The sequence below is a fragment of the Protopterus annectens genome, chromosome 16.part0 (assembly GCF_019279795.1).
Source record: "Protopterus annectens isolate FY-2018-M chromosome 16.part0, PAN1.0, whole genome shotgun sequence".
NCBI lineage: Eukaryota > Metazoa > Chordata > Ceratodontiformes > Protopteridae > Protopterus > Protopterus annectens.
In genome coordinates, this window is record NC_056750.1 from 193,228,522 (window position 1) to 193,246,551 (window position 18,030).

General features: G+C 38.2%; 1 protein-coding gene across 3 annotated transcripts in view; it reads left to right on the forward strand.

The window, feature by feature from the left end:
* The window catches only part of LOC122790299 (cadherin-24-like), a 2,600,514-nt gene that overhangs the window by 1,645,437 nt on the left and 937,047 nt on the right, over positions 1-18,030 (forward strand). The window lies entirely within an intron of this gene.

Genomic DNA, 18,030 nt, shown 5'->3' on the forward strand with positions numbered 1-18,030 from the left:
GTCTGAACTGTCTGCAAACAGCTACAGTTAACTTTGAGTATGTGTCTACCTGTTTGAGCCAATCTTCATTTTCCCCTGGAGAGCACTGTGCTTTGGCTGTAAGCAGCCCCCCACCACCACTGCACACATCTTCCACTTTCTCTTATTCCCTTCTGTTAGCAAATAGTATCCATAACTGATCAATACTGTGTGTTTGTTAATTTAAACTATGACCACAGTAGCCTACTGATACAAGGTTATCCTGTTTTTCCACCTGAGAAATTAAGAAAAGACTTACAATTTCAGAGCAGTCCTTGGTCAATTGTGATTGTTTCTTAACACATACTTGTCTTGCTTTGTGATTGTTTCCAGCCCCTCATACAAGAACCTAACAGGGTCTCTACCCGCTTTGCTCCCCACCCTGCCCCCTATTCCCTCCTGCCCCCAGTGGTCCCACCTTTATTGCACTCAAACCCCTCCCATCTTTCCAATAGCCAACCACAGTGCTAACCCAACACTACCTCCTCCATATTCCCTCTACTATCACACCTCCTCAACTGACATGTACAAGCATACCTTTCCTTTGCTCACTGCATGCACTCTCCTTGCATATCTTACATCCTGCCAAAGCTCCATCATTCCCCCACTCAACCACTACCACTGTACTACTACTCACACCACCACCCATGTCTCACCCATACTCAGCTCCCTCCCACCAGCTGAGGAACCATCCCTATGCACCCCCCACATATTCTACCAGCTATATTACTCAAATGTAAAGCATCCCTACAACTTAACATAGTAACCCTCCCACCATACCTATTACCCACAGAGCACAATCATAACGTTTCCCTTATAAACAAACACATTCAAAAACTGAGAAAACTAATAATCTCATGCATATCAAAACTAGCCCTAAGTGGAGACATCCACCCCAACCCTGGCCCTACCATCTCCAACCCCAATCCTCATAATCAGACTAGGAAACCACAACTTCTCCTATATTACAGCCAATAGAAATCCAAGTGACTTCCTTCTATTAAGCCTAAATATTAGAAGTATATCCAACAAAGTCCATGAACTCCATGCCACCATAGACTTATACTCCCCAGATATAGTCATCCTGACAGAAACCTGGCTAAAACCTCACATTACCAGTGAGCAAATACTCCCTACAGGTTACGGCATACTAAGAGTAGACCGGCTAAACAAAAAATTAGGTGGTGTAGCTATAATATTTAAACAGCATCTAAACATCCAGATCTTAAAATCATCATCTCCACAAATAGACAATGAGGAAATAATATATACCAACCTCAAAATTAACCAAAACAAAACAATCAACATAATTGGATGCTACTTCCCACCTGGCCAAAACATCCCTCCACTAGAAAACCTCCTCAGCTGGTCTACCCACCATCTCCCCCAAAGAAACTATCATCTTAGGTGATTTCAATATTGACTGGCAATCCTGTTCTGGCAACAATCCAACCCATCATGTACACCTTCATGGCTTCACCCAACTAGTCCAGTCACCAACAAGGATAAATAAAAACTCCAGCAAGCACACTACCCTGGATTGGATACTAGTCAGTAAGAACCCCCAATCATATATAACAGGCTGCTTATCAGATAGCCTCAGTGATCACTCCCCAACATTCCTACTCAAAAAATACCTGTACCAAGCTAAACCTGTCATCTATCTTCAAATACGTAAAAAAATAAACTTTAACCCACTCACATTCATCTCATCCCTCAAAGAATGCAACTGGCATGCTCTAAAGTACCTCAGTCTAGATGACGCAGTTGAATTTTTTAATACTACCTTCCTGAACATCCTTAATTACCATTCCCCCATAAGATTTTCCAGAACCAAAGCACAACCCTCCCCATGGCTACAGAAAACCACTAAGTCAGAAATGAAAAACAGGGATAAAGCCTGGGAGCACTGGTGCAAAACAAAAACCCCTGCAGCTAGACAGAAATTCCTAGAACTACGCAATAGAGTCAAAAAGCTAATAAAACGGGACAAATTCCAATACTACCAGTCTGCCCTAGACTCCTCACAACACAGCCCCAAACAATTCTGGTTCTCCATAAACTCCATCCTCCACCCAGGTAAAGTCAGTACCCCTCCTCCTAACATCCGTCACTCCCCAGAAAATATTGCTATCTCATTCAACACACACTTCACCCAAACCATACTATCACTAGCTATACAACACAACCCCTCTCCCCTCCAGCCCACACCTTCAACTAGTAATCTCCCCACTGCCTTCTCTTTTTCTCCTATACCTACCTCCAACATAAAAAAACTCTTAACTAAACTTAAACCCACCAAATTAGCAGCAGACAACCTCCCAAGTGAATACCTACAAATCGCAGCTGATGCTCTAGCCTACCCAGTATCCATCTTGATTAACCGATCTCTGTCAGAAAGTTACATTCCCACACTGTGGAAAGTATCACATATAATTCCCCTCCACAAAGGCGGACCCTCTGCAGAACTAACCAGTTACCGCCCCATAGCTATTCTCTCTCCACTCTCCAAAATACTAGAGAGATGCATACACTCTCAGGTCTCACACTACCTCCTTACTAACAACCTCCTTTCCAGTACTCAGCATGGTTTCCGACCGAACCATAGCACCACCACTGCCTTACTCTCCTTTACTAACACTATCCTTCAGCATAAAAACAATGGCTATCTCTCCTCTGCTACTTTCCTAGACCTATCTAAAGCATTTGACATGGTCCCACACAAACAACTTATCTCTGTCCTCAATAACCTATCCTTCTCACAATCAGTCACCAACTGGTTTCAGAGTTACCTGTCTGACCGCCAACAATCCGTTGTATGGCAGAATGACATATCTCCCCAACTACCTGTCTCCATAGGGGTTCCCCAAGGATCCATCTTTGGACCCCTACTTTTCTCTGTTTACACCAATAATCTAGCCTCTGCCACCAAACATGGCATACTCATCCAATACGCAGATGACTCAACCATCATCTGCTCAGCCCAGTCCCTACCCAAACTGTAAAAAGTCACACAGGAAGCCTTTTCCTCTGTTGAAACATGGTTATCCGATGCCCAATTAATACTCAACCCAAACAAAACTAAACTACTCATCTTCCAACCCACCAAACATACTCAAAACAACTCTCACTTTAACATCACAGCAAAAGACAACACCACTATATACCCAACTGAACACACCAAATTGCTAGGGGTGGAAATAGACAATAAACTAAAATTTGACATTCACATATCCATGACCATAAAAAAAGTCCACAAAAAACTAGGAGCATTATACAGAAATAAACAATTTCTCACCAAAGCAGCAAAGATTTCAATAGCAAATTCCCACCTTATCTCCACCATACTTTATGCCTCTCCAGTATATACCAACCTAAGGCAATGTGATCTAAACAAGCTAGAGACCTGCTACAACAAAATTGCCAAATTCGCCACAGGGGCATCCTACCGTAGTCACCACTGTCTCTCACTTGCTGAACTGGGCTGGCTTGAACTCCCTCACCTCCTTCAGTGGTATCAACTCTCACTCGCCCACAAACTAGTAAACCATCCACTAAATGTCCCATCCCTCCAGAATCTACTCCAACCCTATCGCACCACCAGACCACTAAGATCCAGCAACAAAAATCACTTGCAGATCACTAAAGCCAATAACTCTGCTGGTGAAGCACTATTCTCTTGCACCATAGCCAAATTATGGAACTCACTCCCACCCACAATTACCTCCGTACCATCATACACCAACTTCAAAACTTTATTAAAAGTGCACCTAAAAACATGCTGGCTATGCCCTTGCAACTCCCACTCTAATATCATCCACCCCATCCAACTACTACCTTTCTTTCACCTCCACTAACTACCTTGATGATAGCAAGCTCAGATGCTCATAAGCCTAGTACTTATTATACAGCAGGAACTTCTCATTGTTACATTTGTTAATGCCTGTTATGTACTTCACAGATAAAGATTCTAGTTGTCTACTGATGTACTATGTTCTTCATCTGTAAATATGTTGTAAGTAATTTCTATGTTAAATTGTTAATCGCTATGTAATCCAATGTAACTACTGTCTGTTTATTTTACTGTGGAGCTCTTCTCCCCGGGCCTCCACTGAAAATGGACCCACGTCCAGTCAGACACTCCCGCTCAACAAATTTAAATAAATAAATAAATAAAAATTAAAAATGTGTTCAGTATTTTGAATTTTCAGTCTTTTGTCTTTTCAGTCTTCTGAAGTAGACCCATATACATATCTGTATTTATGTATATCTGTGTGTGTGTGTGTGTGTGTGTGTGTGTGTGTGTGTATATATATATATATATATATATATATATATATATATATATATATATTATATATATATATATATATATATAGTATATATAATTTATATTGTCATGCTGCCAGCCCACCTATCTGGAATTTTGTAAATAATTCTGTGTCATTTGTAAATATTGATATGTTTTATACAGAACTGTATGTTATGTACTGAACTTCAAAAATGTAACCAGGGCATACCCTGCTGGAACATAGAAGATTAACCTGCAAAACTTAAGAATAGTTGAGGTTAGTTAAGTTACTTTATAGCTGGGTCATAAACAAAAGATGTTATCTCTCAGTTTCAGTTCAATAGCAGACATAATGTATAAAGCAAGAAGTGTTTTTATCGTCTTGAAAGAAAAGTAATTACTAGATATAAAATGTGAAGTGTTTTATTGTTTTACAACTTCCAAGATCTGCAAAGATCTAGGAGATATGTATTTGTCACACAGGGATGTTAAATTCTGTTACATTTCTCTTTAACCTGGGAACTGAAGTCAGGTGACAAAGAGTGATGTCATCCAAGCTGGCCCAGTAGTAATGTTTGATATTAATTTGGGAACTCTCTCAGAGAGAGACTGAGCATTTTGTATTTTGTCTTTGACCTAGAAATATCCACTCATTGCTTCTGCCTGCGTGTTGTTCTGTAAGTATAATTTAGGGCATAGTAACTCTTTTAGATATAGATAAGAATATAGTAAAGATTAGTTTAGATGTTTTCTGTATTTATTTGAAATTGTCCTGCAATGTTGTTTTAAAATATTTCCTGTGATTTTGAACTCTGAAGTTACTATGTTGATATACCGAGTATTGTCTTGTTCTTTTAATATTTATTATTAAATATATTTAAACTTATTTTTGTGAGACTTATACTTGTGAGACATATCTAAGCTCTGAGAGTACTTGCATATCTATTTGGTGACACTGTACAGACCACACCTAATAACCTGGCACTTGCTCAAAACTACCATTTGGATTAATAGTAAAATTACACAGTAGGATTGGACACCCTTTCTAAGGGCCTTATAGTAGCTGATAAAGGTGTTTAGTGGCAGCTGGAACTACCTTATAGTCTGGGCAAAAGGAGGTATAGCTAGTAAACCTGTGCCAGCATTTTCCAGGTCTGTATGTGTTCGTATATCAATCAAATCTCAAAGTGTGCGTGTGTGTGTCAGATACTTGGGCAGGGACACAAAGCACTGTTTGGACAGAGAGGGTGCTGGAGGTCTTAGCCAGGCCACTTGTCTGATATCTTAACCCTATAGCTGTGCGAGTGGGGAGTCTTATTGGGGATCTGGAGAAAGAGGGAAAAACCAGCCCGAGACTGACTGAAATCTCTGTATGCTCTTAAGGGAAATTGCACTTTACCGTGTGTGCACTTGTCATCCTTCCAGTGTGTACATCCCCTAGCTATTGCCAGTGGTGAGGACTAAGGCTCCTTGTTACTCTGCAAGTGCAGGGGCATCACATATACACATACACATCTATATCTATATCTCTCTATATATAGGTACATAGAGCAATATAGATATATATAGTTATGGATATAGATATAGCTATAGATATGGATAGGTTGCAATTATAATCCTTATCAGACCAAATTTTGTGGAAAATTGTAAAGCACATTATGACATGTGAATTCTTTCCTAAATCATGGATTTTTTTAACACTAGGCTGGCTTGCATGGCACTCTAATTGATATTGCACAGTAGCTGGTTAATACTTTCCAGTTATCACCCTTAGAGTGACAACTCAAAATTACAATGTGACTGTTCATTGGGTATAATGCTAACTGACCATTTCATTATAACTGTATTGCTGAAAGCTATGCTTATTTGCACAATGCTGTTATTAATTACTGATTGAGCATTTTTATTCTTATGAGATGGTTTAGGTTGAATGTGTTTGTGCTAGGCTGAAATTAGTTACCTGTTGTGCCCCATAGTGTTACTGTATTGCTGCTATTGCTGTAATATTTGATGTGTTAGTTTTGTTGTTTTCACATAGTTTGTGCGCATGTGTGCATGCGTGTGTGTGTGTGTGTGTGTGTGTGTGTGTGTGTGTGTGTGTGTGTGTGTGTGTGTATGCATATGTATGTGCGTGTGTTTATGTGTGCATGTCTGTATGTATGTGTGAGTGCATTGGTATGTGTGTCTGCTCTAAATACTTAGCTTAGTTCTCCTTCTATACCCTGGAGCTAACCATTACCACAAAATGTATGTTCACCTCAATTAACCTAACCAAACTCAAGACCTACATCAACAAATTAGAAAGCAAACCTGCTTGTATCCCTTCTCATGTCTGTCTTTTCACACTTGGAATGCTCAGCCAGTATAGAAAATGACATGTTCACAGATAATCAACTTTCACTTGACACAAATGATTAAGCCTTTGAGAATAGCAGCTATTTATGCATTGTTGAAGTTTCCCTATCACCTGAAAAGATGGCATATGTGCATCACACACAACTACCCACATCTCATCACTATTAGAATAACTGACTTATACTGATGATGTAAAACAATTGTTACTGAAGTGTCATAGTATTAACAAAGATTAAGTCTCAGCAGCTATTCACCCCCACATGAGGATCATGTTAACACATAGTAAAGAGTCACCAGGACATGCACTACAAATGATCTTGTATCATAAATTCCATGAATAAAAAGAGTAATGTCTTAGTAACTGGTGACTCAAATCTCAGGCACACACACAGTGCAGGCAGGATGCCAGGCTTGACAGGAACCCTTTCTTCACTCAGACTAGTACTAGTTGGTACTAGCTGGTACCTTTCTGGGTGAGGGGCCTTGTATGAGTCAGCATGGGATGAGATAATTGACAGTCCAGCTTGCTTTGATAAGCATGGCCAGCACCTCTTCCTCTATGGCTTCCATGTACTTGTTAAAGCCATTACTGTACCATTGTGCCTTCTTTCATAGAGTCTGGCTAATGGCTTTCTAGCAAATATAGCAAATATAGCAAATATCAAAGTAGCAATTTGCAGTCATATACTGGGACAAATTAAGGTCCCTCTTCTGAATGCCAACAGTCCTAACTATAAATTGCTGGAGCTTGATGCTGTCCAGCAACTTGAACATGTGCATGTCTGTGGTCAATGTAGTTGAGGAAACTTGTTTTCACTGCTTAGGTAGTACTCCTGTACCCGGGTTTTGCACCTCCCAAGCATTCAGACTTGATGGAAACTGTAATTGCATTTTCCTGTCTGTCAAGGACCACATAACCTCAAGTGAGATTTTGAAGTGACCCAAAGAGTGAACTCGCTGGACTCCAACTTACCCTGCACAAAAAAACTATCAACTTGTAGTCTGCTGCAGGACATCCTCCATGTCCTCTGATGACCACCTAATATTCCTAAGTGTTCTTGATGAACTGGCTATTACCAAAATTGATTTACAAGGGGGATTTTAAGTACCTCTCAATAAACTAGGGTACATATTCATCCACAGTCTGGTATGCAATAGTAAACCAACTAGAGGGCATAATGCCCTTGACCCGGTTTTAGCTAATATAACCGTTACATGCACCACCCCTCTAGTTTCTCCATCCATGGTTAACTCTGACCATAAGCATGTTACCTTCTCTTTTAGAATCTCAAAAACTCCTGCAATCACTAAGCCTGAATTTAAGGATATCAAATGGACAGAGCTTTTCAAATTCTATGCTAAGCTAGCCAAATTTGCAACATCAGCACATCAAGCAGCAACAAAGTTGCTATCTATGCATAGTGGTTCCATTTCCACATAATTAAATGTCTAGACCTTGGTGTCCCTTCTAGAATGAAATATAATGGAAAGTTTAATAGCAAACCATTCAGGTGGTCCACTAGTTTTAATAAACTCTATAACACATAAGTAAAAAACAAAAACTTCTTAAATCATATAACAGAGCTAAGACTCTTCATATCAAAGATGGCATTAAGAATATCAGTAAGGAACTAAAAGCTAACAGGGCTAGTAACGCCAAGCATGAATGTAAATTAATTTCTAAAGACAAGGATAATTATAAGTCCTTCTTTCATTACATTAGAAAACTAAGAAGTAACACACAGCAGTGTTCTGAACTTATCCAAATGGTACCGCACACTCAGAACCTGTAAGCATAGCAAATGCATCAGCAGACAATTTTAATGCAAGCGATATACCTAAAACAACTGTACAAGTTCATACATGCCTTACCTCTTTTAATATTACAAAGGAGAACAACTGCAGGTGGTACTCTATCGTCATGAGTCCAGATAATTTAACTGGATCCCTAATAATTAGTGCCAGACATGTCCTTGTGGCACCTCAGTTTAAATTATTTACCCAGAGCTTAGCTACAGGATGTGTTCCTGAAATATGGCAAACTGCAGTGGTGATGCCTCTGTCAAATAGTGGCCCAATTATGGGCCTGGGAAACTACAGATAGATACAGTAACCTAACTAGCCTGATTTGCAAACCCATGGAGTACGTCATCTCTGAATTCTTAAAACTATTGTATCAAAATTTGCACTCCCACATTGTACCCATATCAGTTTGGTTTTATCAAAGAACATCCTGTCTGCTCAATTTAGTTGACTTATCTGAGAATTTCAGGCAGGCTAAAGACAGCGGTCATTCTGTTAATGTTTATTTGGATATGGTCAGGGCATTTAACACTATCGCTCATGTTGGCATTATTAATTAGGTGAGTGCCTTAAAAGTAGATTCATAAGTGTTGGGTAGATAGACATCTGACTTGGAACAACACACACAGTTATATTTGTAGGCAAGGCAAAAAGCTGATTGAAGCAACTTACTCTGCAATGTTACAAAACCAAAATATTACAAAAGCAAATAACCAGGTGGCAGAGCGACTTGTAAAATATACTTTATTAATATTTGGTTTAACGCTTTCATCTATTTTAAAAACATAGGCATCTTCAGAACCATAAAGCTATACAAACAAAGAAGGAAAGTTAACAACCTAAGCTCGTACACACCCACACTTAAAAAGATGATCAGTTACAATGTAGCCAAAGCCGGCCAAAGAAATTAAAGATAAAGTACATTGTAAAAGTGTCAGGAACTAACTTGTAATGTAAAAAGCATAAAACATTAAAAAAACAAACTTAATATAATAATATCAAACAGTATTACAATTGCTCTGCAACAGTCGGTTTTGCCAGTCACCACAATAAACAGAATGAATTTTTTTTTTTTCTAAAATGGAAAACTTACTAAGATTCCTACAGGAGCTAGCATGCCTGGCTAGAGCACTTTCATTCTCCCTTTTAACAATACTATAAATATGCTGATAGATTATTTTATTCAAGGCATTGTTAGTTTTCCTGACATAGTATGCTGGGCATGAATCAATTTTTGCACATTACCCAGTATTTCACCCCCAAGTCCATATCAGTGTAAGAACACTGATTATACGGGCCACATTTAAAACGGTTGTAAGAACCATTGTAAAGTGCTCTTACTGGTCTTTCTAAAATAGACTTAATGTTAGGTCTCTTTTGAAATGTAAAGGATGGGGGTGTTTCAAAGTAAGACTTAAGGTCATTATCACATTGTAAAATGGAGCAATTTCTATGTCAAATATTTTTAATGTCTACAGCATCTAAAGAATGAATAATCACAGAATAGGGTGGTCCATGGACTGAATCCTGGGATACACTGCTAGTGGAGAGGTCTACTGGGATGATAGAGCTGCCCACCTTAATTTCATGAGTTCTATTTGGGAGCCAGTTGGCTTTTTTATCAATTGTTAAGTCTGACCATAAAGCCGTCTTCTTTGAAGTAAAATTGAGACCAGGGACCCTTCAACCCAAAATACTTTTAGATATTTCTATAAGACAAACTACCAACTCCAAAAAAAATGCATTATCAAGTTTCAAATCCCAACCAAACACAGTTAATGCTGCTGGATGCATGAAAATGTACACCAACAGCAACACTATACCAGGATGTAAACAGGCAACCTCAGAAATAAAGCCACTTTGATGAAGCCATACAATTAATAAGCTTAACAAAAGAAAGAGAAATTTGACCAAAAGTAAGAAGAGCAATTCACGGAAGGATAGAGCCCTCAACATTGAAATAAACCAACAACTCAGGACCTAAACTGAATCTAATAAAGTCAAGTTTAGCCTAAAATAGACACCCAAGCCAATTGTAAGGCATTTTTTTAGTTATGTTCATAATCTCAGAAGCACAGGACAGCAATGTATTGAGCTGACTGTGAACAATATTACCTACACTGAGGCTAAATATACAGCTAACCTACCTGCCAATAAGTTCAGCCCAAATGTTGCCCCTCTCTCCATTTTATCTATCCTACAAGATATACCTGAAACTGACTCACCTAAACTTATCATACAAGATCAAGTCTTGAAAGCATTATCAGAAGCTAAAATATTGCATCAGTTTGTCCTAACAATATCCATGGATGGATCTTAAACAGCATGAGGTATGATGTAGCCACACCCCCCAACAACATTGTTCAGCTTCAGCCTCCATACAGGTTTTGTCCCAAGTGAATGAAGAACAGCAACAGTCATTCCTCTGAATAAGAGAAGACCTTCCAGGGACCCATAAATCTGACCATCATCATATGCAATGCCATAGAAAGACTTATCATGGAACCAATCAATAAAAACATAGGGAACCTACAAACACTGGACTTGTCTCATTTTGGACTCATCAGGGACAGGTCATGCTTACTCAGCCTTGAGGACTTGCAAAGGATAAAAGTAAAATATTACACACCACTTACCTGGCCAAGGCTTTTGACACAATGCACCACTTGGGCATAGTAGTAAAGACAAATAAATTGGGAATAAATTCATACATCACTCATTGAATTGCCAGCTGGTTCACAGATAGGACACAGAAGATCAAAATAGGGGAAGCTACCTCCACAGATATACCAGTCACCAGTGGAGTCCCCTAGACTTTCGTGCTGGAACCTTTCACATTGGTATCTACTTTTCTGTAGTAAAAGTCAATACCAAAGGGCTCTGACTGACTAAGTTTGCAAATGACCATAAGCTAAGAGCAGTCATACAATCCCTAAATGATTTAACCATCCTGCAGGAAAGTTTGCCTCAAAAGTAAGTGCCTAAAAAGTGCATTATCATTTCCTTTAGGAAGTCATCTATCCAGAGAACTAACATATTAACAGAATGCCCCAAAGAGTTGACCCAGTTGTTCAGGATTTGGGAACTTATGCGGACAGTGAGTTTTCAACCAACATGTGCCCACTGCCATGAGAAAGTCCTTCTATATTGTACAGCTTATTAATAAACAGATTATGACTAGATCTAGAGATGTCATTGTGTCCATTTACTAAACCCTTGTTGGGTCAATCAGTGAGTACAATGCCTGCTTTGGCATGTATCTGTCCAGCCCATACCTCTCAGCTGTACAGATTTTCACAGAATGTCCAGATTTTTGTGTCATATTTTGGTCCACTTTTCATAAAATTGTGGTTTTCTGGTAAACTGGTTTGCAAATAATTAAAGATTGAAGTTTGAAAATGACAAACATTTGAGTTTCAGACTTCATGCCCTTCAGAAAATTCATGTTAATATGAGGCCTGTTATTCTGTTAACTTTCCAGGTTTGTAAGAGCAATATTTAAAAATTGTCCCTATTTTCAGGCCTTTGTCCCATGTTTATTCATGGCTTTGTCCATATTTCTTGCTCTAAGAGGTTGAGAGGTATGGTCCAGCCATATGCAGCAGTTGGAGCACCTACAGAAATATCTTACTAAAATTATACAAGGGCTAAACAATATGTCCAATATGGCCCACCTCAAAGCCAGGTCACTATATTTAGTATCCTTCATATTGCTAAGAGGTGACCTGTGACTGGTATACAATGCATCCTTCCACCCCAGTATTGATGGCCCTGTTGAACATAAGCAAGTCAAATGGCATCAGAGATAACTGGTCCAGGGATCTAAATCTCTTCTGCAGTGTCAAAAGTGTGGTTTGGAGGGACAGGCATATCTTGCAGAGGATACTGCTATTCTGGAACAGACTCCTCATCCCTGTAAAACAAAAATCATCCCTGTCCATATTCAAGAGAAACTTGGATCTATGGACAGGTAATAGTAAAATTATACCAGGATTACCTTCTTTCCTACTAATGGACAGAGGCAACTCCAAAATGCTTTATGCCATGCATATGTCTCCTCAAATTATCTCAAGTATCAGAAGCATAGCTGGTTCAACCAGTGTCCAGGCCAGTACTATGAAAAAGCACCACACTGTAATAATCCAGTAACTGCATTGTATGTAAGTGATTGCCTTATTACAGTTGGATATAGTGCCCCCCCTTCCATTGACGAACAAAAAAAAAAAAAGTGGACATTCCTTCCACTGGTGCATGAACCAGGTGGCCAGATGCATGACTCAAGCCATTCAAGTCCCATTTCTGTGCCCTGTTCCCAATGCACCTACAATGCATTTAATTAAAAATAAATAAATTATTTTAAACTTTGCTACAAATGTAACAAACAGTTGCATTTTGCAAATAGTTGCTAGAGTTTATACCCTGCCTGTATGGCGTGTTAAGGCATTAGTGTTTTATTAAAAAAAAAAAATCATTTTAAACTGTAGAAAACTGCTTGCTACAAATTTAGCAAACAGTTAGTACAGTTTTTACCCTGCCTGCATGAAGAGCTTCAGCACTAAGGTTTTAGTGAAAAAAAGAAAGTTTTTTTTTTACTTACAAGTTATAGCAACCTGTTTGCTACAATGTAGCAAGCAGTTGCTGCAGTTTAGACCAAATATGGAGCACTACAACATTCAGGTTTGACCACAAATGCAATAGTGGCTTTTAAAATATTAAATTATCAGACCTCCTTTCATCTTTCCTTTAGTGAAAAAAAAAAAAAACAAAACTCTAGGCTCTGCAGAGATTTTTTTCCCAGCTGAACTTTAGAAAATAGCAACTTCTTTTGTTTCTGTAATCAGCTTGAACGTCAGATTAAAAAAAAATGGAAGTGCATGTTTCAACAACAGCTTTAGCCCCATTTCTACTTTCTATCTTTTTAAGTTAGCTTTAATTTTTAGATTGCGTCCTTGTTTTATAACTTTGCATGTATTCATCAACACCTTTAGCCCCATTTCTACTTTCTTTTTAAGGTAGCTTTAATTTTCAGATTGCGTCCTTGTTTTATAACTTTGCAAGTATTGTTTAAACAGCTCATTCTTTAGCTTTCTCAGTATATGTTGAGTAATATTGATGTTTCTTTTTTACTGTTTATTTATTTATAATGCATTACTTATTCACTTTTCTTCTGAAGTATCATTCACTGATTGTGTCTTTGTTTTACAATATGATTTTAGTCTGTTTATCTTAGAATTTATTTGAGTTTGCTTAATGGCTATGGTCATGGCTGAAGGGGGATCTGTTGATAAGCCTACCTACCTACTTAATAAATATAAATAAATAAGTGAATATTAAATGCATGCGCACACACACACACACACACACACAGCAAAATAATGGGTATAGTTCCCCATATACTAAAGGTGTATGTAGAAAAAAACTATGGCTATACACGCTACTTTTCCTATTTGAATTAGAAAGCTGACAACTGACACGTCTTTAAAAGGGGCTTATATAATTGGCTATATATAAGAGTGTATAATCCAATATTAATTGGAAGCAAACTCTTTGAAGGTCTATAGCAAGCTTAGTATTTAAAGAATGCACTGAACAATGTATGCTGAGCATATATGAATACATATAAAGATAGGCAGATATCCGCCAGTCATTGAAATGTTTTTGAGAAGTGGAGGGAAACCGAGGTGGGGTTAAATAATCAACAGTAAATGACGTGCACACAGATAGTCAAAGAAAAATTAACACAGGGACAGTGAGAGAATGTAGAATCTGCCAAACACAGTGACCCAAGTTAAGAATTTAACCTCAGTCTCTTGAGATATGAGTCTGAGATCTTCGATACTAATCTAGATTGTAATGCCCATGGACCTGATGTATGGCCTGCTGCCAGAGACAGAACATCAGCCTGCTAATTAATTATCCATGTTGCCTCACAACTTTCTGGTAGTGTCCTGGTCAAAATTTCTAGTTCTTATCTAAAGATCCTTATATCTATATCTGTCTATCTATGTATCTTTCTATGTATGTATTTATGTACCCATCTATCTATGTATGTGTGTATATGTATCTATGTATGTGTGTGTATATGTATGTATGTATGTGTGTGTATGTCGACACATATATAACACTTGACTCTGATGCTTCATATTGACATCCTGACAACTAGACAGTTTTCTAACAAAACACATTTAGGCCATTTTAGTTTCTGTGCAGAAGTAACTGCCGGAGTTAGTGTGATCTATAACCAGATGAATTTTCTTCAGGTGTACATGCATATCCCTTCTGGGAATGCTGAATAACACACCGCCTTGTATTAAATACCCTTCTCATTTACCACTGCACATCTCAAAGATACACAGTTTTTGCAGATCTTCATTCCTGCTATCTTGTGTCAGGCTTATATTACATGAGTCTTAAAAGCCATTGTTACTCTGTCATTCAGATTCCCAAAACCCATGCCTCATGAAGCTATTCTAAATTAACAGGTGTTTTGCCATAGTCTCACTGAAATCTATCTTCTGATACACAACTATTTCACTTTTTTTATAATTAGGAATTTGAAACCTTCTTTCCAAGGCATCTTAAGTGCTGATGTTTGGCATCGGTGTATAGATTTAACATTGCTCCTCTTCCATAATGTCTGCCTTTCATGTAATCATTCGCTTAATATTTGCATTTATCTGTCACCTGTTTGTTAAATGAAAAAAAAAATCTTCTCATTTCAGATAAAGGTCTACATCTTTCAAAATGAAACCACCCACTAGTGTCCCACATCCTTTTGAAGTGCTTGTCCCTCATGCAATCAGAAATGATCAGATGCAAATGTTCAAGCACAGAGTGGGTGACTGCCTTTATCTGCCAGCCTTCAAGAGACGGTACTTATCTTTTAATGTGTCTGTAGCATAGTAACTAAAGCTAAGTACTTTTGATACAACATCCTCTCTGCACACTTAATCCTGACATCAAAGTATTTGTATAAAAACTTAACCAAGTACAAAGGAAGCAGATAACACAACGGCCCTGCTTTTCAGCTGAGCACCTGGTATATAAAGGCTTAAATTTTCTTACACTGTAAAAGCAGAAAATCAAATAATTATTTTAAATATACGATCTGGCAATAGAGAGAGCTTGAAAGTGCATTCATCGAGAGAAGTTTTTCATACATGGTAAAGGCTGTCCCTGAGGATGGTGAGGATAGTTTCTGTGGAGGCACAAGCAGGTATGAACATGTTGTACTTTTGAATAGTTTTCATTCAGCTGATGTTGGATAAGGGTAAATGCATGGGATAGCAGTCAGTGGCTTTATGTCTTTCTTTATGAGTCAGTAGGTCCAGAATAGGTTTGATTGCTTCAGATGTGTGTGTCTTATGTATATGTATGTGTATAGTGGGGGTGGACTGCTTCTGTACAATGCAGCATATGTCTTTTGTATTGAGAGGCCCAACGTATTTTATTGTTATTTATGCAACCTCATGACCTTTCCTCTGTTTGAGAGCAGCTCACTTTAATGGAGTTGAAGAATATAACATTTGGAAGAAGGTAACTAGGCTTCCATATGTATTAGGAACATCAGCTATATTCTTTTTTGTCCCTAAATTCATTTTTTATTATTTACATGAATTAATCAGATGATGTATTAATCTTTATTTACATGTATTAATTAATTCAGATCTGATGGGCAATGCCAATTTTCAGAGCAAACCTGGATTTATAAAAATAAGAGGTGAAACAACAAATAAAGAATAACTGTATGTATACACAGATAAATGGATCATATACTTGGCACAAATTTATAAAAACCAGTGCCCTTTATTTACAAGAATATCAAGAAAGTGTTGGAATTTGTTTAAAAGGTAGAAAGGAGTGCAGACAATGGGACAGTTTAACAGTGAAATAGTGAAGAGGAGGGTCTAACAGAAAGAAGTTAGTGAAGGGAATGTTAGTGTAGTAATGGCTGTAGTAGAGAGAAGTAGGGTTTGTGAGGTTATCACTTAAGCTATATCTTGGATGAAAATAGAGGCACAACAGTGAGGTGAGCGTAACACTGTGGTTAAAAAAGGGTGTTAATTTCAATGGCATACATCATGCCTGGTTGAACTTCTTACAGGCAAGTTTTTTCCCTAGATGTTGGACTTGCACCCTTGTCTAAAAGTAATGGGGTTATCTATTAACCTTTGCTATAATCAGAATTGTCTAGACATGGTAAGAACTTGCTGTCTCTAATTATGGTGGCTGCCAAAAAGCAATTACTAGAAAATGGAAATCAAAATGTAAACTAACTGTATTAGAAGTAGTGGATATAGTAACAGAGATAAAACAACTGGAACTGAGATCTTTAGAAAAAGGTAGGAGCAAACTACATAGCATAGGGGAAAATGGGAATTGTGGGAACAATGCATACAGGGGAGGAAAGAGGTTTAAAAGAAGGCAGGACTTATATGAGCTATGTAATGTTTGACTAAAAATTATTGGGTAGATTATAACTGATGTATAATGTTTGCAACTGGGAGTGTGTCATCATGGTTTGTGACGTAAAATGGTTGCAACTAGGATCGTGTCGGTGTGGTTTGTTTTCATTTATATAAATATATCATTGCTTATGTCATAAGTGATTGTTTAACAAATATGTTTCTTGTTTAAAAAAGGGGCAGGAATTGAATAATTTATGTAATGTTGCTTAGATTATATGATATGTAGCAGTATATGTGAAGCATGATTAAGTTTGTTCATTTTAACTTGTTAATGCAGTTTGATTACTTTTATATAAATGTAAATGTGTTTGTGTCCACAAGTGATAATTCAGTCTTCTTCTTCTTTCGGCTGCTACCATTAGGGGTCGCCACAGCAGATCAACTATTTCCATTTCTTTCTGTCCTCTGCATCTTGCTCTGTCACACCAACCACCTGCATGTCCTCTCTCACCACACCCATAAACCTTATCTTAGGCATTCCTCTTTTCCTGTTATCTGGCAGCTTCATCCTTAGCATCCTTTTCCCAATATACTCTGCATCCCTTCTCAGCACATGTCCAAACCAATGTAGTCTTGCCTCTCTGGCTTTTTCTCTAAACCTTCCAACCTGGGCTGACCCTCTAATATACTTATTCCTAATCCTGTCCACCCTTGTCACACCCAGTGCAAATCTTAACATCTTCAACTCTGCCACATCAAGCTCTGACTCCTGCCTTTTTGTCAATGCCATTGTCTCCAACCCATATAACATAGCTGGTCTCACTACCCTCTTGTAGACTTTCCCTTTCACTCTTACTGGTACTCGTCTGTCACAAATCACTCCTGACACTCTTCTCCACCCAATCCATCCTGCCTGTACTCTCTTCTTCACCTCTCTTTCACACTCACCATTACCCTGAACTGTTGATCCCAAGTATTTAAACTCATCCACCTTCACCACCTCTACTCCCTGCATCTTCACCATTCTTCTATCCTCCCTCTCATTCACACACACATATATACTGTCTTAGTCCTGCTGACCTTCATTCCTCTTCTCTCTAGAACATATCTCCACCTGTCCAGGGTCTCCTCCACCTGTTCCCTACTCTCACTACA